This window comes from Bos javanicus, chromosome 8 (assembly GCF_032452875.1).
Source record: "Bos javanicus breed banteng chromosome 8, ARS-OSU_banteng_1.0, whole genome shotgun sequence".
NCBI classification, from domain to species: Eukaryota; Metazoa; Chordata; class Mammalia; order Artiodactyla; family Bovidae; genus Bos; species Bos javanicus.
The window spans coordinates 68,421,903-68,442,552 of record NC_083875.1 but is presented as its reverse complement, the minus strand read 5'-3'; the positions used below and the strand labels follow the sequence as shown (position 1 = coordinate 68,442,552).

General features: G+C 44.9%; 1 long non-coding RNA gene across 1 annotated transcript; it reads left to right on the top strand.

Annotated features, from left to right (window-relative positions):
- Positions 1 to 1,888: 1,888 nt before the first annotated feature.
- LOC133252857 (uncharacterized) lies at positions 1,889 to 20,232 on the top strand. Its single transcript, XR_009738100.1, has 4 exons — positions 1,889 to 2,257; positions 5,511 to 5,697; positions 13,922 to 15,153; positions 19,778 to 20,232. It is a non-coding gene; the product is annotated as an uncharacterized LOC133252857 (long non-coding RNA).
- Positions 20,233 to 20,650: the final 418 nt, after the last annotated feature.

The following is a 20,650-nucleotide window of genomic DNA, read 5'->3' as shown; positions in this document are numbered from 1 at the left end:
TCTGATCTGTCTGAATAGGATATTCATTATATAATGGCAGTCAGTTTCTGACTCAGAAGATGGGAAATTCCTCCAATGCGTAAGGGGATCAGTTATTATATGGCTAAAAACATGCCAATGACACTAAGACATTAGTGTTCTACGAAAGAAAAATATTTTATCTGGTTGTTTGCATGAGTTTTGGATAATGTTTTTTTTTTCCTCAAAAAAATTCTGTTCCTTTGCCAGTATATTTGTGTGTTTATGTGTGATGTGTGCGTGCACATGAGTGAGATGTAAAACCCCTGGAAACCTACCTCTCAATAGTTTCTATCACATACACATACACACACGTACATGCACTGTTTAACTATTTCAGAATACCTTCATCTGGTGCCACAATAAGCTTGATATTTCTAATGTTCTTCTTGTCTGGCTTTTAAAAGCCAAACAAAAAGAGACATCTCATCAACCCCAGACCAAATGCACCTGGTACTTTCCAGGCAAAGCTGGGCCTAGGAATCACCCTGGGGAGGAGGCAAACCACAAAAGCCTGGAATTTATAAATAGCTGAGTTCGGAGGCTTGGCTGGTGATGATAGATCTCAATCAGGGACGAGACACAGCTCATAAGCACATGCTATGCTTGCCATATGCCAAGCATTTGCAGGGTTCAGACGTCTCTCCATGAGTCTGAGAGATTCTGACGGCCTACAACAGCTGATACAGACAAATTGGCTTAGAGAAAGGGAATGACATCTAATGACCCCATTCCAGAGCCTTGATAAAATGGCACCTCATCATCCTGCTAGTCTGCGTGAAGAGGCTTTACTAAGTGGCCCATGCAGTCTGGGCCACACTGCAACTGCTCTCAACCAATGGAGGCGGAGAGAGTGGGAGAGGCTTGTTCAGAACAGACGGTGAATGAGAAGCATGTGGAGAAGTGGGTGGGTGGGATGGGAGTAGAAGAGTCACCGGGATTGAGGTTTAAATACCAGGTGCTGCCTGGCATCCTATTACCTCCAGCTATTCTACCCTCTGGGAAGATTTCCCAGCCTAATTATAATGTGGTTGTCAAGCTGTTTTCCCCGATCTGTGTGACCCAAGACGGGCTTGGCAGGATCATTTGAGCACTACAATGTCTCACCATATAGAAGAAATTTACAGACAGTTCTTGGCCTCTTTCCTAAGAATACTTGCAGAACAGTAGAAAGCAAGGAGGGAGTTCATATTGACGCAACAGCTTTGCTCAATCCTACCCTATCAGAGTGAGATTGTTAATCTGACCTCTCTCTTTAACCTGAACCTTCCCCCTTTCTTTTTTTTTTTTCAATGATTCCATTCTCATTGTCAGGCCCAACACCTCCCAACAGAAATTAACCCCCTGGTGCATGCCTGCATTTTAGTTCTATAAGAGGAAGCCAGGAAGTGAGGCGATACTAATTTCTGGACAATGGATGATCCAGGTCACAAGGGTACTTGAGAGGGAATATTTTTACACCCTGGGAGATGCTTTCACCAACCACATAGCACATGCCAAAAAAAAAAAAAAAAAAAACAGTTTCAAAAATCTTAACTGTGGCCATCTACTCTGCAAAAACCATAGGCCATTCTTTAAATATCAGTCTTAATGACTGTCAGAAATGGAATTGAACCCAACCATCTTCCTCTGTGCCACCTTTTCTTTCTCCTCTTCTTTTCCCTTCTTCTATCTGTTCTTCTGTCCCCATCTTCTCTCTTTTCTCCTTCTCCCACCTCTAGCCCTTCATTCACCTAAATAAACTTCTCCCTTCATTCAAGGCCAAGTTTTGAGCAGCCTGCTCTGACTGGAGTGGACCAAGACACATTGAGTTCCAATCTGTTGCTTAGCACCAAGGTTGCTTGGATACATCTCTCAATGACTACTGGCCTTTGCCTTTGACTACTTATGCATGTAAGCTATGCAGTGAATACCCCTGTTCAGAGAAGCACTGGGCCAGAACCAACTTTCACAATCTCCTTTTGAGTGGCCTTGGTGGTGGCAGGAGTAGCGGGTTGTTTTAAAAGAAAAAAGACCTGATTTTTTTTTTTATTGCTGGTTTAGCAGTGATAAAGAACTAGATAATAAGGAATGAAACAAAATCATCCAGTGAACACAGCTCTGGGGCTGTCTTCATACCAGGATAGGAGTGAGTCAAGAGAAATATACCAGGATCTTTAGGAAAAAATAATTCCTATCCTTCTCCCGCATGAATCATCACCCGTACCTGTGATCTGTATTCTTAAGAGAAAAAGTGCTGGTGAGTGTGTGTGCCTGTGTGGATGGTGAATGCATGTGAAGGGGATGAGGAGAGAGAAAAAGGAAAAACAAATAGAACCCTTCCACAAATGTCAAGGCAAAGTGAAGAATTATAGTCTCTGTGCATAAATACATCAAGGAGATAGAAATGGTACTTAGAGTTTGCAGAGGCCATCATTTTATTGGGTTCTCAGGCATACCCTTGGGAAATGACAGTTTCCCTGCCCCCCATTCTTATGTCCAGGCTTCACTTGTGCTAGAATCCTTTAATTCAATCTCTACATTCCATCTTGTCTAAGAGACTGTGCTTGGGGATAAAAAGACCAAGGGAAAGGTGGATATGATTGAAATAATGTGCAAAGATGCAGAAAGTGCCAGACCAAGGATGAGAATGAACTGAAGATGCAGATGGGGGTAAAGGAATGGACAGACCTCAGGAATCCTCTTCTGTAGGAGGAAAGCATTCCCAGGGTGGTGAAGAGCAGAAAGCAAGACTCAGGGTCAAGATGGAGTGAGAGATGGAAGGGTGAGTAAGGGCTAATTAATGATCTGTGCAGTCGAATGAGGGGAGAGGGCGATATCCAAGGGCTAACAGGGGTAGGTGAGGTGGGGTAAGAGCATGCTGAGTTTATCTAAAGAGATTAATACAGAGACATACATGTCATACTATACAGTTCAGTTGCTCAGTCGTGTCCGACTCTTTGCAACCTGATGGACTGCAGCACGGTAGGCTTCCCTGTCCTTCACCATTTCCCAGACTTGCTTAAACTCATGTCCATTGAGTCGCTGATACCATCCAACCATCCCATCCTCTGTCGTCCCCTTCTCCCCCTGCCCTCAATCTTTCCCAGCATCAGGGTCTTTTCCAGTGAGCTGATTCTTTGCATCAGGTGGCCAAAGTATTGGAGCTTCATCAGAACTTCCAATGAATATGTGTTAAATCGCTTCAATCATGTCCCAGTCTTTTAAACCCTATGGACTGTGGCCTGCCAGGCTCCTCTGTCCTTGGGATTTTCCAGGTAAGAATACTGGAGTGGGTTGCCATGCCCTCCTCCAGGGGATCTTCCTGACCCAGGGATCGAACCCAAGTCTCCTGCATTGGCAGGTGAGTTCTTTACAACTAGCACCACTGGAAAGTCCTTGCAGTGAAGAGTCAGGTTTGATACACGTCCTAGTGCTCTGCATCCTTGCTGTAGCATTTTCCCTTCTTTTCTAAGTGATGGTTATCACTACCCTGATCAAGTTAATGTATCTTTGCTGAATATCTATTCTGGGTATAGTCTCGTACATGGAGGACACACAAAAGGCACAGCCCCTGCCTTGTTGAGAGTCTAGTCATAGGGACACAATGGAAAGGAATAAGAATGCAACATGTAATGAACTTCACGGCGGCAAGAATATTACAGAGTGAGTTTACATGAGCTCACAGAGGAGAGATGGAGTGAGCTAGAAAGAGAAAAAGAGACATTGGAATAGCCTTAAGAAGAAAAGGTGAGTTTTAGTGATGTGGCACTGAGTAAGAACTCACCTTTCTGAACTTCAGGTTCATCCTCTGTTAATGGGAAGGCAGGATCACTAGAGGACTTCTAGCGCCAGACTTCACATGCTATGGGTCAAAGATGAGACCACACCCAGTGTGCTTCTGAATCTGAAGGTCTGCCCATGGGCTTTCACGCATCACTCACCATCCCTTGCCCCCTGAACCTCTTCTTTGCACCTGCACCAGCAAACTTGAGGTTCATTCCCAGTGACAAGTGGTCTTGGCTGAGGCTTGGGAGAGAGGAGATGTGTGCAGCAGAGAAGAGAGCTGTGATGGTTTTTGCCAAAATATGGAAAGTTTCTAGGCACCCCTTCCCTGTCCCATATCCTTGTGAATAGTGTCAAGAAACTGCAGGTGTGTACTTGCTTGTATCAAGCCTCAGCCCTATTAATGACCAACAATGGGGCTGAGCCTTCCTTTCTCCCTACTTCTCCTATACGAAGCCCCTGACATATAGTAGCCATTGTTGTCATTTGCCCTGATTTCAGTATTAGCACATTGCTCAAAGTTGGGTACTTGCTTGTCAGCAGGGTTCCAAACTTGGAAAGAGACCTTAGAGTTTCTGAGAAAAAAGATTGATACTTGGAAGGGAAAAATAATTTGCCCCACATCACCTAGCTAGTTAGACAAATTGCAGAAAGCTGGGTTTAGAACTCAGGTCCTTTAATATCCATCCTGCAGAAAGTCTGGGTTCCAAGACCCTTGGCAGTAGGTAGGGGCTTACTAAATACTTCATGGAGTTGAGATTTCACTGGGTCTGAATGATAAAGGTTAAGGGAGTGTGACCTTGTTCTTATTTAGTCACTAAGTCATGTCTGATTCTTTGAGACCCCATGGACTGCAGCACACCAGACACCCCTGTTCCTCACTGTCTCCTGGAGTTTGCTCAAACTCATGGACATTGAGTTGGTGATGCTATCTAACCATCTCATCCTCTGCCACCCCATTCTCCTCCTCCTCTCAATTCTTCCAAGCATCAGGGTCTTTTCTAATGAGTTGGCTCTTCGCATCCGGTGTCTAAACCATTAGAGCTTCAGCTTCAGCATCAATCCTTCCAATGAATATTCAGGGTTGATTTCCTTTAGGATTGACTGATTTGATATCCTTGCAGACCAAGGGACTCTCAAGAGTCTTTTTCAGTACCACAATTCGAAAGCATCAGTTCTTTAGTGCTCAGCCTTTCTATATGGTCCAATTCTCACATCAGTACGTAACTACTTTGGCCACACCGCTTCTAAATGGTGCACTAGCTAGTTCTCTCTCACATCAGGGGCATTTTTTTTCTTTTCTGACCCTAGAGATGAGCTCCTTAGTAGAAAGTCAAACAGAGAAATTTTCCTTTGGAATTGAAACTGAGTCCCTGTAGAATCAAATTCCTCTGCTGAGCTTCTGATTAACCTCTCTATCCAAAACTTTATTTCCTTTCTTGTCCTGGACCTTTTCCCCTCAGGACTAAAAGGAAAAATCAAAGAAAAACAGGGTATGGTGGGCATTGAAATCAAGGACTCTGTTGGACCCTCCTGGGTACAAAAGTTGTTCTGTGTCCCCATCTCTTGCTTTTACAAAAAGGCTTTGGTCTCCTAGGCTTTCCTTGAGTTACAAAGAGCAGCTTCAAGCAGTTACTAATTAGGAAAGTGAGAGAATGCAGAAATGAATTAAAAGTGGTCAAGAAACAAAGTGCAGTGATAAAACAGAATCCTACTTCTTCCTCAAGGGACAAGCATAATGATCTGAAACATGCCTTTAAGTTGTTCTCCAGGAACAAAGGTCCCAGCCCAGTGAAGGATGTTGACTTGATGCTGAGCACAAGCGCAGAGATCCCAGACTGGATGGAACCAGGAAGTGGATGATGAAGATTTCTCATCACCCTCTTCCCTCACCATCAACCCATCAGAAGAAAGGTATGTCCCCTGCAGCCCTTGCCCCAAGTGTCACCTTTAAAAATCCTACCTTGAAAGCCATCAGAGAGTTTAGGTCTTTTGAGCATGAGCTGCCCATTCTCCTTGGCTGATGCCCTGCAATAAACCTTTCTCTGCTCTAGACTCTGCTGCTTTGGTTTGTTTGGCCTCACTGGGAATCAGGCATGTGGACTTGAGTTCAGCCACCAAATGTGAGGATTCTTATTTCTCCCATGTTGTTGTTGTTCAGTCACTAAGTTGCATCCAACTCTTTGCAACCCCATGGACTATAGCACACCAGCTTCCTCTGTCCTCCACTATCTCCTGGAGTTTGTTAAAATTCATGTTCATTGAATTGGTGGTTCTATCTAACCATCTCATCCTCTGCCATCCCCTTTTCCTTTTGCCTTCAATCTTTCCCAGCATCAGGGTCTTTTCCAATGAGTCAGCTCTTCACATCAGGTGGTCAAAGTATTAGAGCTTCTGCTTCAGCATCAGTCCTTCCAGTGAATATTCAGAGTTGATTTCCTTTAGGATCAACTGGTTGTATCTTCTTGTAGTCCAAGGGACTCTCGAGAGTCTTCTCTCATAGGTTCGGCTGAAGTCTGTTGATTAGGGCACAAGGTTAGCTAATGGGGAGAAACATTAGCAAAAAATGTTCTTGCTCAACATCCATGTTACCATCTATGACCGTAGTTTTCTGATCTTTGAAATATCAAGATGCATCAACCTAAGGGACTTGTTAAAAAAAAGGCACATTCCCAGTGTCCTCTTTGGACACGTGGAGTGAAAATGTCTGGGGCTATGGTCCAGGAATCTGCCTTCATAACAAGCTGCTCAGATGATTCTAGTGATTCTGTTGTATACATTACTCCACTGCACAAGCCTTGAAATTCCTCTGGCCTTGCACTATATGTGGAGAAGGGATGTAAGGAAATATTTCTCAAAACCAAGAGGTTTATACTCTCTAGGTGTCCTCATCTAGTAGAGAAGTAAGAGAAAGAAAAGCAGCAGTTTTAAAGGCAAGAATTTCCTGGGGCACCATTGTTTTCTTTCTAGGGTTTCTGCGGAATAAGAAAAACTTCAGGGCATTGGGTCATCCTTTTAAGATCAGGTTGTCTGAAACCCATTGCTTTTTGTTTTCATTTCCCTTCTGTTTTCCCATCCCCTTTGGTGAAGTCTTGTGTAAACGTTTCAGCATGGTTGCAATTGTGCTATAAAGTATTGTGGTTTGGGTCATGTTTTGTCTAAGACATGGTGCATGTGCGTGTCTGCATGCTCAGTCACTTCGGTCGTGTCTGACTCTTTGCAACCCTAAAGACTGTAGCCTACCAGGCTCCTCTGTCCATGGGATTCTCCAGGCAATATGCTGTAGTGGGTTGCCATGTCCACCTTCAGGGGATCTTCCTGACTGAGGGATCAAACCCATGTCTCCTTCATTACAGGTGGATTCTTTACTGCTGAGCCATCGAGGAAACCCATGTGGTGCATAGTCAGAGGGAAATTCTGATCCTACCATCTATATCCCCATCTGAGATCAGGTCATAATCAGTGAGACACTCTAAGAAGGTGAAATTCAGCTGCCTTAAGCAAAACTATCCTCCTTCCAAAAGGAATATTCTTCCAATGTTTGTCTCAGAGGTCACCATATTAATTTTAATTACTAAAGAGAATTTTCCTTCTAGAAAATCCTACGGGGTGGGGGTGGGTGTGTGTGTGTGTGATACAGAGACTCTGAGATTTTCTGCACACTCCCTGAGGGAACACCAGCATGTCAGTCACTGCAAATGACACATGTTGATCGTCGCTTGGGACCTTGAAAGGGGAATGAGGATTCATAGCTGGGAGATGGAAACAAGTCCCTGGAATTGAGCCTTTATCAGAACATAATTCAAAAGAGCCTTGGTTGATACCAAGGCCAGTATACCTGTGTTTGCTGTTCTTAGGCTACAGACTGTAGATGCTGTGCTGTGCCTCCCTGTGGGGTCCTCTGTCCCCACCCAGGGCAGGACACCCCAGATTTCTTAAGAAAAGAGGCATCTGTTAGAGAATAGAGAGCCAGTCTCTCTGATCAGAAGGCAAATGGTAGCCATGGGGAGACTGGTTTCCCTCGCAAGTGAGAGCAAAAGTGCTGTCTGTGATAAAGAGCAGGGATGTTCAGGCATGTACCAGAACCAGAAGCCACCATGATGATCACCATCAAAGAATCTAGAGGCCGGGGTCACCAATGGTTAGCACTATCATATTGACTATTCCTGTAAGGACTCTGGAGAAGTGAAGCAAATGGGTAATTCTAGGAGTCTACTCAGCTCCTCTTTTTTGCCCTGAGAAGATAGCTTTCCCCAGGGCAGAGAAGTCACTGAGCTAATGCAGCCCCATGAATCACCTTTTGTAGGTGGTATATTTCCACAAAGGTATTTTGAATTTGTAGATACAATATAATGCAAAGACATATATACATATGTGCATTTCCTATGGTTCCAAGAGTTCCAAAAGTCCAATAGTTCCAGTTCTCCTGCTGGTCGTCACCTATGAAGCCACGTGTGTGGCTTGTGTGTGCATGCATGCTCAAGTATGCACCTATAGATGTCCACACATGTGCCTCCTGACACACATACGCATCTGTGCCCACATGGTGGATGCTCTCAGCTGCAGTGCCAGGTGGAGTCCCTGCCATTCACATATAATGAAACACACAGATTTGCCTTCTGTTCGGGGTGTTTTCGCTCCTTTATCATCCACATTAAATGTTACAAGCACTTGACTTTATGACTCCTTCCATCTGCCTATTAAGCAGCTGACACAGGCAGCCTCCTCTTGACAGTGGTCTGTGTAAGCCCACAGTGTTATTTAGAGTCCTGCCTTGAGGAGAAAAGGGTCTTTCATGTCAGGCCAGGTAGCCTTTGAAGGCAATAGGATTCTTCGCATTTCAAAGCTGCTCTTCTTTTGTTAGAGTGGGGGGAAAAATGGATTGGGGTCTAGACTTCTTGCCACCCCTATGCAGAGGGATAACCAGCTTCTCAGCTGCTATATTTGCTTGTTCTCTTAATAAGACCCTGGGCTGCATATTACCTAGAAAGTTCAGGTGTCCTTTTCAAAGCCCTTTTCTCCTGCTGTTGGAGGTGAGAGTGCCTGTGTGTAGGGAAGGTTGCTATAACTTCTTGCTTAAAAGTCATCCGGAAGGTGACAAAGCCTCATTAGGAAGTTGCCCTTTGCTGATCGCCGGATCGAGCTCTGACTCTGGGGCCAGGGAAACCCCTTGCTTGCCTTTCTCTCTGCTTCCCCTTCCTCCCTCCTTTCCTGTCCTCATCTCCTCCCGCATGCATCCTCACCTCCATTTAGACTCTCTCACCCTCATCCTGTTATCCCTTCTCCTGACTTCTGACCTGGACTCCATCTGTATTTGTTAATGAGAATTCTGGAAAGTCTGTAGTCCGAGTCCCAGAAATGACAGGCAGGCTCATTTGCTCATTTTGAAGGTGAAGAAATGAGCAGCAGAGGAGTTCAGCAGAGGACCCTCCACTGGGTCCACTCTCCTTCGTGTGAATGTCCTCTCGCCTGATCTTCCAACCCCCTACTTATTTCCCACATCCTCTCTCTGCAGCCTGCTTGCCTGGTCCTCTGTTTTCACACCAATCTCCGTGACTTCTCGGTTTGTGAGCGGCTTTGCAACGTCAGGGTGTGATTGAGAGGCTCGGGGACAAGCTGCCAGGGAGGCATTCTTGCTTTGCTTTCCATTTCTCTTCTCCCATGGCCCACCAGCCAGGTATGAAAACAACCGTGCCCTGGGTTTACACAGAGCCTCTCATCCAAGAAATCTCAGAACGGTTTTGCCAGCAAGTCTGATTACACTCATTATTCTGGACAGGGAAAACATCTTTTTGGGAAGGGAAGTCGGTTGCCAAAGACTGTTCTAACTGCCCCTGGGAAAAGCTACAGGATGACTGGGCAGCTCTCCCACTGGCGTCCTGGGCTGCCTGCTGGTCCTCCCTAGCTTTGGATGGATAGATTTAGATCATGGGGACCACAGCCCAAAAGACATTTCCAGAACAGAAATCCAGCCCTAAAACTGTGGGATAAATTAGGATGAAGTATCTCCCTCCGTATCAACTCCTTGCTTTTTGGTTAAGTAGAAGATAATCATGAGCTATTGCAATCTCCAGGGCCCCTATTTTTGTGATATCCAATTCATTAAACTCCATAATCCTAAAAGCAGACTGTGCCATGAGTATCTGGGTATCTCACCTGATTGCTACTCTTCTGTGAGTCGAGCCAGCCCAGGAAAGTGCCAGATTCTTTCTTTTCCCTTTTGAAAGTGTTAGTCGCTCAGTCATGTCCAACTCTTTGTGACCCCATGGACTGTAGCCCGCCAGGCTCCTCTGTTCATGGGATTCTCCAGGCAAGAATACTGCAATGGGTTGCCATTTTCTTCTCCAGGGGGTCTTCCTGACCCAGGGATCAAACCCAGCCCTACTGCCTTGTAGACAGATTCTTTACTGTCTGAGCCCTCAGGAAAGCCCCAGTGAAGCGTGCAGCCATGTCTGACTCTGTGTGACCTCATGGACTGTAGCCCACCAGGATCCTCTGTTCATGGAATTTTTACATGAACATAAATGCTGCTTGGACTGCTTCCCTACCACCGAGCCTCCTTCTTCAAACTGAGAGGCTAGCAGTCTGTGTATTTTAAGTGAAGCAAAGAAATAAGGAGAAGGATAAATGGAAGAAAGGAGAGAGAGAAGGGAGAGGAGGAAAGGAGGAAAAGACAATAGAGAAAAACAAGAGGAGAGGAGGTCAGTTTGCTGAATTTGCAGAGATCACTCTCGACTGGGTGTTGATTCCAAGTATGTTGGAGTTTCAGACATTGTATTACATCATGAGTGTACCCCTCCTACCATCTTGTCAAGGTTTTTACGTCTTTGGATGTAGAATATCTTTTTTGTAGGGTCTAGTAATTTTTTTATTAGTGTTTGTTCAGCAATTAGTTGTGAATTTTGAGTTCTGGTCAGAAAAGGTGAGCTCAAGGTCCTCTATTCCGCCATCTTGTCTCTGACTCTCAGATACTGTGTTAGTTCAGTAGGGCTGCCCTGACAAAGTAGCACAGGCTAGGTGGCTTCAACAACAGAAATGTATTTTCTTACAATTCTGCAGGCTGGGAGGTCAAGGGGTGCTAAGGGTTGGTTGCTCCTGAGGCCTCTCTTGTTGACTTACAGCTGGCTGACTTCTCCCTGTGTCCTCGCGTGGTCCTCTTTCTGTCTGTCTATGTCCAAACTTCCTCTTATAAGGATGTGAGTTGTGTGGACTAGGACCCATGACGGACCTCCTTTTAACTGAATCACCTCTTAGAAGGATCTCTCAAAAGTAACATTTTAAGATACTGGATTGGGGCGGGGAAGAGGGGGGTTAGGACTTTAACATACAAATTTGGAGAAGACACACTTCAGCCCATGAAAGATGAATTATCTCTAATCTTGATGATACCTTTCAGTCATTGTAAGTATCCCCATTTTAAAGCTGTGAACCTGGAACATAAGAGAGAATGGAAAACACACCTGAGGTCACATAGCTAGTAAGCAACAGAGATGGAAGGCACACCAGTCTCATCTCTCCAATGCTGAGCCACTACAGCCATGCCATGTGGCCTCTGGACAGAGGAAGGGTGGCCAGATAGTGGACAAAAAGGAACATGGCTTCCAGAGCCACACCAACTCCAGCTCCTTCCATCACAGCTTGACCATGACCATGACAATGGTGAACATCTCTCTGTTTCAGATATCTCATTTTTGTTTATAAGACCTGCAATAAAAAATCATGGCTAACAATAAACAACACGTCCTTTCCTCGTGGCCATTCTGCATGTCATACACAAATGTGAACGGGTATGAGAGTCTATGGCAAATATTGAGTTATATTATTATTTACCACATCTTTTCAGAGTCAGCATATATGCAAATGTTGCTTCCCGGGTGGCTCAGTGGTAAAGAATCTGCCTGCCAATGCAGGAGGCACAAGAGATGTCAGTTTAAACCCTGGATAGGGAAGATCCCCTGGAGGAAGGCATGACAACCCATTCCCATATTCTTGCCTGGAAAATCCCATGGACAGAGGAGCCTGGTAGGCTACAGTCCATGGGGCCCATGGGGGTGGGCTACAGTCCTTGGATCACAACTGAACAGCAGCACACATGCACACACTTGTGCAGGACACAAAAGGTGGGGCATAGAAATCTAAACCCCTGACAAGATCACTTGGCAACTGGTTTGGTTCTCCCCATTGTAATGACTACGATTTAGCTACAGTGCAATGCCATCTTGAGCTGTGATATTTGTTTTATCACCCCTATGTAAACAGTGATATCTCTGAGGGCAGGCAGGGGGGTTATTTTCCACTTCTCCTGCATCTCCACAGAGCCTACCAATGTGCTGGCTGGTAGCAGATCTTATAAATCCTCTGTGAGTGAGGGAGGGACCTGCAGAGGGAGAATTTAATAGCCATGAAAATAAGTTCTTATATTAGTTTGGCATTGCCACAATGATGCTATAACAACCAGCCACAAAATATCAGCATCAAATAACAGTAAGTAACCATCTCTCAGGAGAAGGCAATGGCACCCCACTCCAGTACTCTTGCCTGGAAAATCCCATGGATGGGGGAGCCTGGTGGGCTGCAGTCCATGGGGTCGCTAAGAGTCAGACACGACTGAGCCACTTCACTTTCACTTTTCACTTTCATGCATTGGAGAAGGCAATGGCAACCCACTCCAGTACTCTTGCCTGGAGAATCCCAGGGACAGGGGAGCCTGGTGGGCTGGAGTCTATGGGGTTGCACAGAGTCGGACACGACTGAAGTGACTTAGCAGCAGCAGCAGCAGCAACCATCTCTCACTTATGGGTCTTCAGGCTCACTGGGCAGCTCCCCTTAGTAGGGTGGGCTCGAGTGGCTCTGGTCCATGCATCACTGACCCTTTCCCTGCTAGTGAGCTAGCCAGGGCATGCTTTTCCTAAGGAGGTGGCAGAAAGCAAGCCCCACTGCTCAAGTACATTCCAAGACCCTGTTCATATCTACTGACTTTTGTTCAATGCAAATCCCTTGATTGTACCACAAGTCAAAGGATAAGGAAGTGTGCCTTTCCCACAATGAGGCAAGAGTGTGGTTCCCAGGAAGGGTGAAGAATTGGGACCAACAATCTAATCTATCATGGTTCTTCCGAATTCTCAGACATTGTTAATACTCTGCCATTCTGCTCATCCTGTATTCCCCATTCATAGGAATTGTTGGGAGAACACCAGCCTTTTTTATCTCTTTCAGATAATGTACCAAGAGCATCACTCCAGTATTCTTTCCTGGAGAATCCCCTTGGACAGAGGAGCCTGGTGGGCTACAGTCCATAGGGTCACAAAAGAGTCAGACATGATGAAGTAACTTAACATGCACACAAACACACACCAAGAGCATATTTCTTGTGTCTAGAGATTGATTACAGGGAGCCATGACATAGTTGGGTCTAGAAATGAAACCAGAGGATTAACATCCCCAGCACCCAATCTCAGAAAAGTCATCTGATTGGGATGTGCATGTCATGCTTTGGAAATCACGAGAAACACTGGATGTTGACCTTCTGTGGAAGATAAGCTGAGTTCATCCCCATCACTGGCTGTGACCCACATCTCCAGCTAAAAAAGTAAAACTAGTGATCTATAACCCAGAGGCCAGGAAACCTTGCGGGGCTCCCCATCCCTCCTCCCCAGTGTTCTGCTGTTCAGAGAGGTCATTTTTAAAGCTTTTAATTTAAGGGGACTTTCATGTGCAGTGCTTAGGCAAATACAATTACAAGGAGATATGATAAAGTGATTTTTTTAAAGTGGACAGCCTAAGGCAGAGCCAAAGGACAGCCACAAGTCTTTAAGGGCTGCTGGAACAACCAGTTTCAAGGGAATTACAGTTTGGTACAATCTTAAGTGGCAGAATCTCCTCTCCCACTAATTCCTACCCTAAACCACTGAGCAAAGCTCAGTGTCTGGGGAATAGACATCTTATTACTGGCACATTTTCTCTAATAGACATCTGTGGGTGGGCACGTGACAAGTGACCAGGTGGAATAATGCATATGCAAGGGATTATATATATGCAATTATGATAAAATATCTATCCATTTGCTCATCTGTACACACGCTTAGAATAACCCACCTTCCATGAAGATTTGATGTGCATGAGCATGTTTCTGTTTCAGGTTAACAGCATTCCCTCCCAACTGACTATTGTGAGCATGTTTCTGCAACTCCAAGTCAGACACACCATCGGAAAAATAATGCTTGTACCACTTCAGATCAGAATGAGTTCCTGGCTCTGCTGGTTTCAATGTGAACTTGGGGAAGTCACTTAATCTTTTACAGTATCCATTTTTCATCTATAAAAGTGGGGTTAATGACCCTTGCCTCGGAGGATTGTGGTGATGAATATCAGAGATAATATACTTGTACTTGGCAAGCAACTTTTCAATAAGTTAGTTTCATTTCATGTAATGGGGATGCTGAGTATGGATACTCTCAATGTTCACAGGGATGGGACTTTTGAAAGTCTGGATATATGGGGGTTGTACAGCTGAAGGTTTAGCCTCCTAAAATGGGAACAGAGACCACAGCTGTAGCTTTATTGGTCATTTGGGAATTAATGTTGCCATTTTCATTTTCATAGTGCCTAAGGAATGGGGTTAGAGAATGAAGTTTCCACCAGCATCAGCAGCAGAGGGTGCCAAGGTGGCTGTGGTAATTGGGGTACAGAGAGGCAAAGAGGGTCCCAGAAAACCCTGTGGGCTAAGGCAGAGACAGTCTTGGTAAGTGGATCCCCACACTCAGGTCTCTGCAAGACCACTCAGGCTTGAGTCATTCTAGTAGATGGACCAGCATCACTGGTATGGAATTCAGTGTTTTTAGTAAGAGGTTTCAACATTTTTGGGCTTCCCTGGTAGCTTAGATGTTAAAGAATCCAGGCATAATCCCTGGGTTTTGAAGATCCCCTGGAGAAGGGAATGGCTACCTACTCCAATACTCTTGCCTGGAGAATCCTATAGACGGAGGAGTCTGGTGGGCTACAGTCCATGGGGTCGCAAAGAGTCGGGGACAACTAAGCAGCTGACACTTTCACTTTCAACATTCTCAATGTTATTTTAAATATATTTACCTCTTTTTCATCTTTACATGAGGTAAATAAGGTAAATAGTTTGTCAATCTTATTTTCTGGAGGAAGAGACTGATTTTATGGGTTAGTGTACTTTGCCTGAGGTCACAGTGAGCAAACTCTATCTGACTCCATAATCTACATATTGGCAGTTCTGCAGCAGTTAAGACTCCAGCCCCCTGAGAGCAGGAAGCAGGTCCAACCCAGCAGGCACAGAAATGCACACAAGCATGAATAAAGAAAGATCTCACAGTTTCAACGCAGCTTAAAGCACATTTTCTCCAGGTAACCTTCCTAGACTGCACCAGTACCGCCTCTTTGCCCCTCTCAACACCTGTGACACTTAGAATTGGATCCAAACAAAGTCCGTCGTTGAGCCATCTACTCTGTGATTGTCTTATTTTTTTGTATTGGACCATTTTCCCAAGGCATTCTACCCATTTCTCAGAAAAGCTGAAATACCTATTTTTTCTGTAAATCCCCTCAGATTTAGAGAAACACAAACCTCAGCCCCAAAGATGCCTATTACTATATTTTTAAAATCCTCTGGCATTTGAATAGCAGACTTGTTTCCTCAAGCCACACTATTTGCCATTCTTTGTGATGATGGCTGCTGTGAGCTCTTTTCATAAACAGAGGCCCTGTAGCTAGAATAATGGTGAGAGCCAGGTAGTTCAATGGAGGAGAAATCCAGAAATGTTGCCAACTCAGCTTAATGTCATTTCAGACCCATCAGCCCCTGTCACACTGAATTAGAGCAAGGCGTTGGTTTATAGTGGCCCTGCAGGAAGAAGATGGGTGGATAGTGACCACCACTGTGGGCTTTTCAGGTGGCTCAGTGGTAAAGAATCTGCTTGCAATGCATGAGACTCAGGTTCAAACTCTGGGTGGGGAAGACCCCCTGGAGAAGGAAAATGGCAACCCACTCCAGTGTTCTTGCCTGGGAAATCCCACAGACAGAGGAGCCTGGCAGGCTACAGTCCACAGGATCACAAGAGTCAGACATTACTGAACAACTGAGCATGCACACATGACCACCACTGCAGGCCTACACACACTCTAGATATTGTGTAGGTGCCCCTTCCTAAAAAAAAAAAATATATATATATATATATATATATATATATATCCTTCTCTAAATGATCTCAGTGTCTGAAAGTCCACTGTTCATCTTAGGTTCCTTTTGATTTTGTATTTTTTTCTGTTAAATGGAGAGTTTGTTCATTAAACTATTATCAAGTTGGATTAGTGAGTCCTCTTGAAAGGCAATGAAGGAAGCAAAAGGAGAGAATTTCCATAAAGGAATGGGACAAAGGGTGCAGATTTGATGAGGGGGCGGGGACAGATGAGAGCTAGTTCTGGTATCAATGCATGGGAGGCTGCTTGGTGACAGAAGAACATTTAGGGAGAATAGAGGGAGGACCAAGCCATATCCCTGCTTTAGAGTCTCATTGGCATCTCCAAGCCTCCTGGAGGTTATCCTGGCCAGGGGCCTTGCCTCGTTGTGTGATGCTCCATCCCATGTAACTGGCCTCCTTCCATACTGCCTCTCATACACTGCCACCCCAGGGCCTTTGCTTGTGCTATTTCATCACCCTAGAGCACCATTTTTACCTTATCTGCCTATATATCACATTTATTTCTCAGGGTTAAACTCAAGTGCTGTTTCTAAGAAAAAGCTTTCTTGAATCCTTTCAAGTTCCAAAGTATTCCTCTTCCCACTATATCTGTCTATCATTTACAGTTCTCCAACTTAGGCTATGAGTCCCTGGTGTCTCAGATGGTAAAGAATCTGCCTGCATTGCAGGAGACCCTTGTTCAATCCCTGGGTCGGGAAGATCCCCAGGAGAAGCAAATGGCTAGCCACTTCAGTATTCTTGCCTGGAGAATTCCATGGAAAGAGGAACCTGGCGGGCTACAGTCCATGGGGTCGCAAAGAGTCAGACATGACTGAGCAACTAACATGTTCACTTTTCTCAAGGACAGAGGCTATAATAGCCCTAAAACCTAGGGCAGTGCCTGCTAGTGTAGAGATTCCAACCTTCCCAAGGAAGAAGTAGCAAAGGAGGAGAGAGAAGGGTCTGGAAGAATGGGCTTGACAGGGTGCCACCTGGGCTTTTCTTTCTAGGACCAATCCCTGTGAAAGAATCATTTGCCTTCAGATCAAGAAAAATAAAATCCACTGGGAAAGAAGTAAAATTTATTTGACTCTATCAGGTGAATTATAAAGAACCCAGACCCTCTGGCACTCCCACACTGCAAAATGAGGAGGGCAAGATTTACCACCCTGCCACCTGCTTGAGGTTCTTATGACCTTCACATTTGGAAAATTCATTAGATCTTCGAGAAGTGAGAAGAAAATCCTTGTCCATCATTCTTAGTGAACATCCAAGATTTTCATTGCTTATTAAAAGTTCCCCAGAATCTTAGACTGGGAAGAAGGCATTTAATGCATCGCCTCCCTTTTTAGATTGGCATGAAGTCTCATAACAGAGCCGACACAATAAATAATTGTTGAATGAATAACAGAAGGAATTGTTGAAGCCTGAGGCTGCACAGTTTATTAGAGTCAGACCTCATTCAGAAGCCAGGTCTCCTGTCCCCCAGTCAAATTTACTAAATCACCCACCCCTCATGGCAACTTCTGTCTCATTGCAACTACTAAGTATCACACCCACATTCTTTTCTGTTTAAAATGCCGATGTGTGCTACTTCCATTTCAAAAGTAAGGCACATGAATCATTGAATCACTGAACTGCAATGAATCACTGAACAACAAAAAAATGTATTCCATGTGGTAGATTTCCAGGCTGATTTTCCATCAGGTGGATAAACACGATATATCGAATAGAAATACAGTCCCAGGTACAGTTTCGCCTAATTTTTAAATAGCAGAATTGTGTGGCAGACTACAGCTGCTGGGGTCTCCAAGACAAGGAGGTGGGTGAAGATTAGGGAGTATGCCTGTGTGGGCTGATTCCAGAGAACTAGAGGCTGAAATCTTCAGGCTTCCTCTCTTATTTTTGTTTTAAATATTTCACTGAAGTGATAAAAGGCATCTCATGAATCTGAAGGCAGAAAAAAAGGATTTTGAAAACATGTAAAATAATACTGTTCTAGAAACCCTGACAAGTCTTTAAGAAAGGGTCTCTGTCTCTCTCCTTTGTCTCCCTCTCTCTGAGTCTCTCTGTCTCTCTGTTTCTCTCTCTCTTGGTCTCTCTCTCTCTCTCTCAGTCTCTCTGTCTTTGTCTCTCTGTGTGTGTGTGTGTGCCTCTCTGTCTGTCTCTCTCTCTCTCTGTCCCTCTGTCTACTTCTCTCTCTCTCAGTCTCTCTGTCTCTGTTTCCCCCATCTCTGTCTCTCTCTGTCTCTGACTCTATATCTGTGTGTGTCTCTCTCTGTCTTTGTCTCTCTCTCTGTCTCTTTCTCTCTCTCACTCTCGGTTGCTCTGTCTCTCAGTCTCTCTGTCTCTGTATCTGTCTCTCTCTAGGTCTCTCTCTCTCTGTCTCTCCCTCTCAGTCTGTCTCTGTCTCTCTCTGTCTCTCCCTTTGTCTCTCTCTCTCTCTGTCTCCCTGTCTCTGTCTCTTTTATACTCCATTTCTGACTGCAGTCCAGGCAGTGGGTAGAAGATGAAGGGCTTCAGAGAAAGGTCTGTGCAGGGTAGAGGATGAAGCTGAGGCATACCTCCAGGCCAAAGGAGCCAGAGTAATGCTGCAAGTGAGCAGCATCACACTGGAAGGGGAGTGGCTCAGGGCTCTGCCACTGGACTGAATGGGTGGGAAGGATTTCCAGGAACACCACACAGGAAGTCATCAGGATGTCCACAGGCACTTGCAAAAACTGTTGGCAGTGGTTACAGCGCTGCCAGTGATGCTATTCTCTCAGATAAGACAGAGGCTGGGAAGGCTCCTACAGTGAGTTAGAACTGCATCTTGATGCACTAAATTGGCCCTTCTGATGATGGAGCCTGTGAGCCTTTCCCTACCCAGTGCATTCAAAGACACAAGCTACTGGCCTTTTATTGCCATGCGTAGGAAAAAAGTTTGCTTCCAGGTTTCCCAGCTCTCATGATTCCTCCTTCAATCCCTGCTTCCCCCACCCCTCGCCTTCCAAGTGACCCCATTCCCTGGAACCTGGGACATTTATATGGTCTCCATCTTTCTCCCTTACCCCAGCCATTTCTAAAGAAAAGGGTCTGATCAATAAATCCACCATGGGATATAAAACACTAATAAAGTTTAATAACTTGCCTCTCCCAGGAGTATTTGCATTTTAACAGGGGAATTGCAGCCTAAGCTAAAGGAATTAGGCTGTAATGGTACAATTTCAGGCACCATCAAGCAGCTAAGGGAGGTTTTGGGGGGGATAGGGGGTCTCCCTGGCACCTCTGGGGCTCTCCTGTTAGATGCTACCTCCTCCAAGGTCGACCAGTTGATCAAGAGAGCAGGAGTGAGCACACTTTCTGAAGTTTCATTCCCAGCCCAATCTGTAGGCTTACCTTCCTGGAATTGCTTACTCCTTTACCCTGCCCTTATTCTCTTGTTCACCTATTGTTTCAGTCTGCAAACTCTGACTGGCCTGCTTTGTGCCTGGAGACCCCCTGTGAACTCAGCAGTTCCAAAGATCAGAAATAGCTTAGACCCAAAAGTCAACTTGCCTAGACTCTGCTCCTGCTGCTGTGTGTCCCTCCTTCAGACTCTTTCTCTATTAAAAAAAAAAAGATAATCATATTGCCTAACTTAAGGATTAGAATGAGATGCTGCATGCAAAGTTAAATAATAATTGCTTGGTAAATATTTTATATTATTATCATAATATGAGTATCTATAGATTCCAGGAGCCTGTAGCCCAGAAGCAGAGCGTTATGCAAATAACTCCAAAGCCCATAGGAATTTTCTCTCATTCTTCCAGGCTAATGGAAAAGAGTCGTCCTGCTGGAGCAGCTCATTCTCAGGAGGGGCAGAGAAGGGAGCAACCAAGAAACAGCCAGTCTGGTGTCTGTGGATCGGAGGCAGAAAGCAAGATGGAGGTCATTTTTGCAGACCCTTGCATGTCAGGGAACATTTACTGTCTTCTTAAACAGACGCCCCATCTGTGCTTTGAGAAGACAATTCTGGCCAGGTAGGAGGCGGATAAGAAGCGAAGAGAGCACTTAGGTGGCTATTTGCAAATGAGGCAGATCAGACCTGAGACAGTAGATGGATGCAGACAAGGAGGCAATAGGTTTCCCAAGATCTCTCTTTCTCATACTGTTGGTTGACACATTCCAAAGGTGCATTTGTGGGTACTCAGATTTCATTTTGGTGGCACTGAGTATCAGTTCATAAGCAAAATACAGTAAGCCCCCACATATGAATCTTCTAGTTGCGAACTTTCAAAGATGTGAAACTTTGAAATGTTGTTCCATCAACATCAGGTGTGAGTAAAATCGCAGCTTGCCCTCCATCTCCTATTGCTGATGAATCTTCAGCTCTATCATCTCCCACCTCCTCTCCCTCCTCCAGTCAGTAACTCTTCTTGCCTGTTCACTCGATGCCAGCCCCTGTATGCTAGCTGTTGTACTGGACTACTGTACTTTTCAAGTGCTGTACTGAAAGATTTCTTTATTTTTAGTGTTTGTTATGTACTATTGTGTATAAAGTATAAACCTGTTAGAGTATAGTACTAAATAGCCAATTGTGTTAGTGGGGTACCCAGGCTGTCAGCCTTACAAATAATTGGGCTTAGGATCTTGCTCTTGGAACAGAACCCATTCGTATGTAGGGCACTTACTATATTTCTATT